The sequence below is a fragment of the Salmo salar genome, unplaced genomic scaffold (genome assembly GCF_965601325.2).
Source record: "Salmo salar unplaced genomic scaffold, fSalSal1 ptg000436l, whole genome shotgun sequence".
NCBI classification, from domain to species: Eukaryota; Metazoa; Chordata; class Actinopteri; order Salmoniformes; family Salmonidae; genus Salmo; species Salmo salar.
The window spans coordinates 587,663-596,059 of NW_027675388.1; the positions used below are offsets into that span (position 1 = coordinate 587,663).

An 8,397-nucleotide genomic window follows, 5' to 3' on the forward strand; every position below is an offset into this window, starting at 1 on the left:
AGTTGACCAGGGAATCTCTAGCAGGGCAGAAATGTGATGAACTGACTTTGTGGAAAGGTGGCATCCTATGATGGTGCCACGTTGAAAGTCACTGAGCATTCTACTGCTAATGTTTGTCTATGGAGATTGCATGGCTGTGTGCTCAATTTTATACACTTGTCAGCAACGGATGTGGCTGATATAGTCGAATCCACAAATTTGAAGGGGTGTCTACATACTTTTGTATATCTAGTGTGTGTGTATATATATATATATATATATATATATATATATATATTTTATTTTTTATTTTTATATATATATATATATATACACACACACTAGATATACAAAAGTATGTAGAACTGAGCATGTGCAGGCAGTCAAACCAAAGACACTCCTTCGATATAAAGTCGTTTTTGACTAAAATAATAACGTGTCAGTTTGTCTCTTTCACGAAGTTGGAGTAATAACATGTTGAAATACTTAAGACATTGGCTCCAATCTAGGTTTTGCCTTTAGATTTAGAGAAAATGTACAACTAAGGAGGAATTTTTCACTTCTGACTTCTCAAACCCCAAATCACAGCATCGGTCTACTTCCTACAGTCTGCTTCCCCAGCGGTCCCGGTAGACTCGGGATGTTGGTCTCTGGGTTTAGGAATTCTGTTATGTCATTTCCTCATGAAGTTGAAAGGAAGTTCGTGGGCTAATGCACGTACGAAATGGATGTTGAAACTGTGGCGCACATTTCTCGGCAACAGAAGTCGGGTAAAAGTATTGATTTGAAGGAAAGACGAGCAGACTGGTAAGTCTAGAAGCTACTTACACACTATTATAAAGTTAGGTCGTAGTCAGACATTTAATAGTCAAGAGTAGGTTTGATCTATGATCTCTTATCACCATGGGTGTAGTGCTGAGGAGCGCGAGGGAGCACTTTCAATTTGAGAATACAATAAACATTATTCTGATCAATTCTAAATAAATTATATTTAATTACCAGGTAAATGGTAACGTTACTGTTACAAAAAAAACTGATTTCTAATAAGATTTTAGCACGGTTAGCTGAAGCTGAATAGTCAGAAAGAATTGGAGGATGGATTTTATACATCTTCTAAAACAGGGCTCTCCGATCCTGTTCCTGGAGAGATACCATCCTGTAGGTTTTCATTCCTATTCAAAACTAGTCACCTGATTAAAATAATTAGTTGGTTTATAAGATAAATCAGGTTAGTTACAGCTGTGGTTGTAGTGAGACCCTACCGGAGGGTAGCGCTCCAGGAACAAGGTTGGAGTGAGACCCTACCGGAGGGTAGCGCTCCAGGAACAGAGTTGGAGTAAAACCCTACCGGAGGGTAGCGCTACAGAAACAGGGTTGGAGTGTAACCCTACCGGAGGGTAGCGCTCCAGGAACAGGGTTGTAGTGAAACCCTACCGGAGGGTAGCGCTCCAGGAACAGGGTTGTAGTGTAACCCTACCGGAGGGTAGCGCTCCAGAAACAGGGTTGTAGTGTAACCCTACCAGGTTTAGACTGGTCATCTATGATATGTAGGTTATATACAGTACATTCTCTGTCCTGCTACTGGTAGGACTATAACATTATGTTGATCTGAACAGGTTTAGACTGGTCATCTATGATATGTAGGTTATATACAGTACATTCTCTGTCCTGCTACTGGTAGGACTATAACATTATGTGAACTGATCTGAACAGGTTTAGGCTGGTCATCTATGATATGTAGGTTATGTACAGTACATTCTCTGTCCTGCTACTGGTAGGACTATAACATTATGTTGATCTGAACAGGTTTAGACTGGTCATCTATGATATGTAGGTTATATACAGTACATTCTCTGTCCTGCTACTGGTAGGACCAGGGACGGAAATCCCGGGGGGGACGGGGGACACACGACAATGCCTCACAATGGTTTGATCCACTGCCAGTTCCTTAGCTTGCTAGGTAACAGAGAGGTCGTATCTATTGTCTGAAAGGCACTCAATGCACGTAACTGACGTGAGGTTAATCCAGTCAATCGCGCACACACACTAGCTGATTATGCAGAGCTAGCGCGCAAATATTAACTATTAAGCTAGCTAGTACCTATTCCATTTATGTGGCGTCGTCAAAGATGGAATCTGCATGCAGATGATGTAAGTTAGTGCTTCAAAGTCCCTGTGATAAGGTTAGCGATAAACTGAAATCCAAACTGAACAGAACTACACTCTCTTCTACCATTGTCTTAAATATATTTAATGGTCTCGTTGCAAAAGCTAAATTGTCACAAGTTAACTTTTATTTATTTATTTTATTTCACCTTTATTTAACCCGGGTAGCAAAGATTATAGCAAACACCACTGAAACTGAATTGGTGCTCGCTTGCTTTGCAAATTCAGCTATTGTTGGAAGCCAGCCAATATGAAACAAACTATTAAAATTACAAAAGGTTGCAGCATATAATGTGTAAATGGTGAACTCATACAGCTGTCAACTCTTGTCATTTTAATCCGTTTCACATTTGCTAGCTACCTTTTAGATCGAAGCCCAAATAGAATGATAAAAGATAAGATGATAGAAGCCCATCTCCTACTGTAAATAACCTACACACTGTGTGTGTGTGTGTAGCCAGCCAGCCAGGTAGAAAAATGGCAGAAAAATAAAAGACGGACATCAGAGTATTTTTCAATACACCAAACGTATAGTAAAAACCCTAGTAGCCTAATATCTCAAAGACTAGTTGATAAAATGTTCATAAGAAAGAAGTGAAATGCTAATAGAAATGTTTCACAATGATGTCATTAGGCAGAGCAGGCAACAGATGGCACACAGACAGCAGAGTTGGGGACAGATATGCAGGGACAGACTGGCAGAGACAGGGAGTCTCAGGTAAGTTTGTTGAGTCTTTGTTTGTCAACATTATGAAAGGTTCTCCATTTTTTTTACTTGTATAATAGGAACATAATTGGAAAATGCCATGGATACCTCCACTCTCAACTTAAACTGGTGACTGAACTAAGATTTGTTAAAGGCAATGGTATTGCTGTTGTGATTAGTTGTGTAGTTTTGGGTACTGGTAGTTAGGAGTACGGCAAACACCTTATTTCTTTGGTTCCTCAATATACATTTACCATATTACAATGTAGGCTATGTGTTACAGCACTACTTTTGGTGTCCCCCTCAGGAATTGCTCTTGAGAAAATTTCATGTAATTGTCCCCTCCAAAGTTGATATCAGATTTTCGCCAATGGGTAGGACTATAACATTATGTTGATCTGAACAGGTTTAGACTGGTCATCTATGAAATGTAGGTTATATACAGTACATTCTCTGTCCTGCTACTGGTAGGACTATAACATTATGTTGATCTGAACAGGTTTAGACTGGTCATCTATGATATGTAGGTTATATACAGTACATTCTCTGTCCTGCTACTGGTAGGACTATAACATTATGTTGATCTGAACAGGTTTAGACTGGTCATCTATGATATATAGGTTATATACAGTACATTCTCTGTCCTGCTACTGGTAGGACTATAACATTATGTTGATCTGAACAGGTTTAGACTGGTCATCTATGATATGTAGGTTATATACAGTACATTCTCTGTCCTGCTACTGGTAGGACTATAACATTATCTTGATCTGAACAGGTTTAGACTGGTCATCTATGATATGTAGGCTATAGCCGAGGTATAGACCTTGATCTGCATATCACTAACAAAACGCCATTATATATTATAACCTAGCCTACTTTACATAATATAATGATTTCCCCCTCAGATCAATCATGTCCGTTTTAGCCCTTCTGTCTACATTCTCAGATACGTTTAGAAAAGAACAGATTGGAAGACAATAAATAGTCTACTGTTAGTGAATACAAATACGTGTGAGACATGGCCTTGTGTTGCTGTACTGTCTATAACTACCTTAACAAACAGTGACTTATTATTATTATTATTATTATTATTATTATTGTTGCTGTTCTGTCTATAACTACCTTAACAAACAGTGACTTATTATTATTATTATTATTATTATTATTATTATTATTATTATTATTATTATTATTGTTATTGTTGCTGTACTGTCTATAACTACCTTAACAAACAGTGACTTATTATTATTATTATTATTATTATTATTATTATTATTATTATTATTATTATTATTATTATTGTTGCTGTACTGTCTATAACTACCTTAACAAACAGTGACTTATTATTATTATTATTATTATTATTATTATTATTATTATTATTATTATTATTATTATTATTATTATTATTGTTGCTGTACTGTCTATAACTACCTTAACAAACAGTGACTTATTATTATTATTATTATTATTATTATTATTATTATTATTATTATTATTATTATTGTTGCTGTACTGTCTATAACTACCTCAACAAACAGTGACTTATTATTATTATTATTATTGTTATTATTATTGTTGCTGTACTGTCTATAACTACCTTAACATACAGTGACTTATTATTATTGACAGTTACCAAGGAGATGAAATTTTACAACTACATATTCATGTGATTGCATTAAATCACCTGACTGTTTTGATATGTCTGTTAAGTAAATGTTTTATAAGAGATAATTATTAAATGATAACAATTGACATTCAAGAATTACTGTGTCAACCACAACCAACATGCTGGATCTCTGTTTAGGGGTCAGTGCTCTAAAATGAGTCTCTCTGGGGAGAGAGTGGAGGGGGGCCCTGCCTCTAAAATGAGTCTCTCTGGGGAACATGACACCAAATCTAAGAGGTGAGATGACAATTTTGTTTAAGAATTATTAAGAGTTTTTTTCAAAAATGCCATTTCCAAAAATTTTCACATTTGTTTTTTTAATCATAAATGGCTGCTTATGGGACCTTCAATATTACCGTTCTCAGATTTTTAATTCATAGTTTTTAGATGTGTATTATTATTAATTTTTTATTGCAAAACGCAATATATCCATTGTTTAACAGGAATGGAATGTTGGTATCCTGTATATCTGACTGGGATATGTGATTGTCTCACCTAGATATCTTTAGATGAATGCACTTACTGTAAATCTCTCTGGATAAGAAAGAGCATCTGCTAAATCAGGGGTTCTCAATCCGGGGTCTGTGGAGGTACTGCAGGGGCTCCACGGCACCCTGAATGTACTCGTTACAATGTACCACATTTGATAGAATTTTCACATGACACGACCACTTTGCCTGCTCTTAATTATTGCCTAATATAATGGAATACATATTTTCTTTACCAATTCTGATCGTTGTTACAATAAGAATTTTGACAATATTCCCGTTATATCACCACACTCTTCACACCCGTTTAACAACTCTAAATAGCTTTGGCATAGTAGGCATCAAGTCCCTTGCCAATAATGTTGCCTACAACGTCGCATACAATGTTCATTTTCATCGAACACAGATTACGCCCGAGATGCCTTCAATTTGCCTAATTTATAGCCACGCCCAATTTAGGATTATTTTTTAACAATGTGATGTTGCGCTCCAAAGGGATATCTTGAAATAGCATGATGTAGATAATTAAGTAATCAAAAGAAAAACGTGTTTATTATACACTCTTAGAAAAGAAGGTTCCTTATAGAACCAAAAAGGCTTCTATCACTTCCTTAATATATGGAATCACTAAAAGTGATATATATTTTGGGGTTCAGTGAAGAAGAACCTCTAGAGTTCTGATCAACGGAAGGTGAATGTTTAGAGGATGTGAACCCAGCAGCCTTCCAGTCATCAGTTCACTTCTGGCGTTTTTTTTCCCTCGCCTGGCCTGGGATTTGAACCAGCCACCTTTAGGCCACAGGTCCAACTCCTGCCACAGCTCCAACTCCTTAGCCGCTGGGTGAAAACCTGAGTTACTTTTCAGAAATAAGCATCAGTTCATCTTCCAAAATGAAGACAAAATGCTATGCAAACATAAATGGTATGACCTGTTATAATTATTATACATAAATCATTGTCAAAAGCACAAGACATACTGTTGTATGAAGGTCTATATTATTTATGGATTGATCATATAGAAATATCAAACATTAATTTGAACTAGTACAAAGCATTTACATGTGGTACAGCAGCTCACAAGGTGTCCTAAATATCTACCGACTCGGTGGTACATGAGACTTCATGCATAGCTTTAATTTATACCCATAAGTGTAAAATGACTTTATTCTCAGCACTGACACGACCAATTTTCTACTCTGAGACACTTTGAGAATATGGGCCCAGATCCAAAATATTGTTACAAAAAAACATGTTTGTTTTACATAATAAATAACAATGTAAATATTACTAATGTAATCCACTGTACCTTAAACATGTATGCTTACCTCAGGTAAGTTATTACTACTACGGCTACTTGGTGCTATGGTGACCCACAGTCCTAGTGATGGGTGGCGCATACCAATAAAACATTAAACATTTTCTGGTCATGGTTAACCATATTTGTTTTCAGAAATAGGTATACCAACCAAACAATGTCCCTGCCCTCTTTTTCAAGATGTGTCTGATTTAAACAGCCAGAAGACATTTTTTTATTAAGAAATAACACTTTTTTTGATGACTTGTTGTTTCTAAATGGCTGCTGGGTAATTTGATATGCATCGTAATCTTTGGTCGTGGGCATCTGATTGAGTGAATGCTGCGCAGGTTCACTGATTTGCAAACCAAATGGACAGGTCTAGCTCATTGATTTGTAGATCTGACGCAGTTGCTACCTCAGATTATGAGCCCAGCAGGTGTCGTGAATGAGTTATGTAGTACCCACAGAAGGCCACAGGGAGGAGTAAGAGAGCTATAAACCCAGAATGTTTTTTGCCTTAAAAACCCTGAACCTAACAATCAATCAAATGTATTTATAAAGCCCTTTTTACATCAGCATCTTACCCTACGTATTACCTATTTTAGCCTTAACCCTAATTCTTTTAGAAACGGTTTTAGTAATAATATGTTAGTAAATACCATTATAGTACAAAATAGCATTTTGATTATTTTGTTAATCAAAACCTGTCTAAGTGTTTTGCTGTTTTTGTTTTGTTATTTTATTACATTATTATTGCAAGGCAGAACATTTGATAAACAAGCCACCTTTGAAAAAATAAAACTAATGTGGTTTGAACTTGGTGACCTAGTAACCTCTATGTGAAAGTCCATCAATTGGTGTGGGATAGGTGGGGCAGGTTTGAGACTGATCTAAGGAATTAACCAGAAAAATACACTTTATTTCTGCCTCACCAACTGCCTCACCAATGTCTGTAAGTAAATTAATTACTTTTAATTGCTAAATATTTCCAATAGATGGCAGCATAAGACCACGAAGCATCAGTTATAGGCTACAAGCAGCAACATGATTGACATAAAATAGCATGCAACCACAGACAATATGTCCCATGATTTTCTGAAATGGTCACTCATTAACATGACTTTAGTTAGCTATATATCTTGTATTAGGGCTGTGTTGCTTTAGGGAGAGAAACAAAAATAGTGAGGTATTGAATAGTGAGGTGTAAATAGTGAGGTATTGAACCCGGGTAGATAATCACAAGTCAGAACCACAACCTCAGTATACATACATTGTAAAAAAACATGTTAATATTTGATATTGGGAGTAAACAACCTCGGAATAGAAAAGACAAGAGTGCGTCTTCCAGCCCACCAATAAATTACATCATTCAACCCTCCCGGTTAGTAAATTTACCTCAACATGCCCCTTGAGAAGGCGAGAGTGAAGTGAAGACACCAGCTTTTTAGCGGGGCTGAGTTGACTTCATGTGCGAGAAGGCAGAGCAGGTAGATGCTGGTTGATGAATGTACTGGGAAAATACGTTTTTCTCGACCAGAGATGACTGAATTAATGTTCAGGCTTATTGATAATCGTTATATTAATTAAGTATAATTTCAAAACATGAGCAAAAAACCAGGTAATTATAAACATGAATCATAATAATATTACTGTATTAAACCTAGCAGTACTACTGATTTCTCTGAGAGGCAGATATATATTATTACTGTATTAAACCTAGCAGTACTACTGATTTCTCTGAGAGTGAGGCAGATATATAATATTACTGTATTAAACCTAGCAGTACTACTGATTTCTCTGAGAGGCAGATATATATTATTACTGTGTTAAACCTAGCAGTCCTTCTGATTTCTCTGAGAGACAGATATATATTATTACTGTGTTAAACCTAGCAGTACTACTGATTTCTCTGAGAGTGAGGCAGATATATATTATTACATTTACATTACATTTACATTTACATTTAAGTCATTTAGCAGACGCTCTTATCCAGAGCGACTTACAAATTGGTGCATTCACCTTATGATATCCAGTGGAACAACCACTTTACAATAGTGCATCTAAACCTTTTAAGGGGGGGGGGGGGTTA

General features: G+C 36.2%; 1 long non-coding RNA gene across 1 annotated transcript; it reads left to right on the plus strand.

Annotated features, from left to right (window-relative positions):
* Nucleotides 1-669: 669 nt before the first annotated feature.
* LOC145876139 (uncharacterized) lies at nucleotides 670-7,976 on the plus strand. The gene is made up of 3 exons (XR_014391436.1): nucleotides 670-786; nucleotides 2,780-2,863; nucleotides 4,662-7,976. It is a non-coding gene; the product is annotated as an uncharacterized LOC145876139 (long non-coding RNA).
* The last annotated feature ends 421 nt before the right edge of the window (nucleotides 7,977-8,397 follow it).